This window comes from Otolemur garnettii, unplaced genomic scaffold (genome assembly GCF_000181295.1).
Source record: "Otolemur garnettii isolate 467f Iridium unplaced genomic scaffold, OtoGar3 scaffold00096, whole genome shotgun sequence".
Taxonomy (NCBI): Eukaryota; Metazoa; Chordata; class Mammalia; order Primates; family Galagidae; genus Otolemur; species Otolemur garnettii.
This window is the reverse complement of record NW_003852491.1, coordinates 1,633,503-1,634,630: the sequence shown is the minus strand read 5'-3', so window position 1 is coordinate 1,634,630 and position 1,128 is coordinate 1,633,503.

Genomic DNA, 1,128 nt, shown 5'->3' with positions numbered 1-1,128 from the left:
AGTCTCCTGCCTCAGCCTCCCAAGTAGCTGGGACCACAGGCGCCCGCCACAACGCCCGGCTATTTTTTGGTTGCAGCTGTCATTGTTGTTTGGCGGGTCCGGGCTGGGGATTTGAACCCACCACCTTAGGTGTACATGGCTGGCGCCTTAGCCGGTTGAGCCACAGGCGCCGAGCCAATGTTTATGCTTAATGTTACTATTTTAATACATAATCACATGAATCAGGGTGAATATTCTTAACCACCTATCCAATTTCCCCTCATCTAATATCTTTTGAGAGAGAATATAGGCATATTCAAGCACTTTTTTTCTGATTTTCTGTTTTTCTTTTCTTTCTTTTTTTTTTGAGACAGAGCCTCAAGCTGTCCCCCTGGGTAGAGTGCTGTGGCATCACAGCTCACAGCAAACCTCCAACTCATGGGCTCAAGCAAGTCTCCTGCCTCCGCCTCCCAAGTAGCTAGGACCACAGGCGCCCGCCACAACGCCTGGCTATTTTTTTTTTTTGGTTGCAGCCATCATCGTTTGACTGCCTGGGCTGGATTCGAACCCGCCACCTTAGGTGTATGTGGCTGGTGCCTTAGCCACTTGAGCCACAGGTGCTGAGCCTGTTTTTCTTTTTTTAAGAGACAGAGTCTGTGTTATCCATGCTGGAGTGCAGAGGCGTGTTAGCATACTGCAATCTCAAACTCTTGGGCTCAAGAGATCCTCCTGCCTCAACCTTTGAAGTAGCTGGAACTAAAGGCATATGCCACCACAGCCATTTAATTTTTTGTAGAGACGGTCCTGGTGTGTTGCCCAAGCTAGCCTTGAATTCTTGCCTGTAAGTCATCTCCCCACCTTGGCCTTCTAAAGTGCTGGCATTCCAGGTGTGAGCCACAATACCCAATCTATTTTGCTTTTTTTCATGTAACGCTATAGATAGCTTATAGATAATGCCACTACTAGCATTATTTTATCTATTACTCATTAGAATAAGTCACTTTTTTTTTCCATCTGACCTCTAAGGTGGTAAATAAGCATGTGTGTGTTGAGAGTACTAATTATTAAAACTCTTGGTGTAGGCTTGGCGCCTATAGCTCAACCAGGTAAGGCGCCAGCCACGTACACCTAAGGTGGCGGGTTCGAATC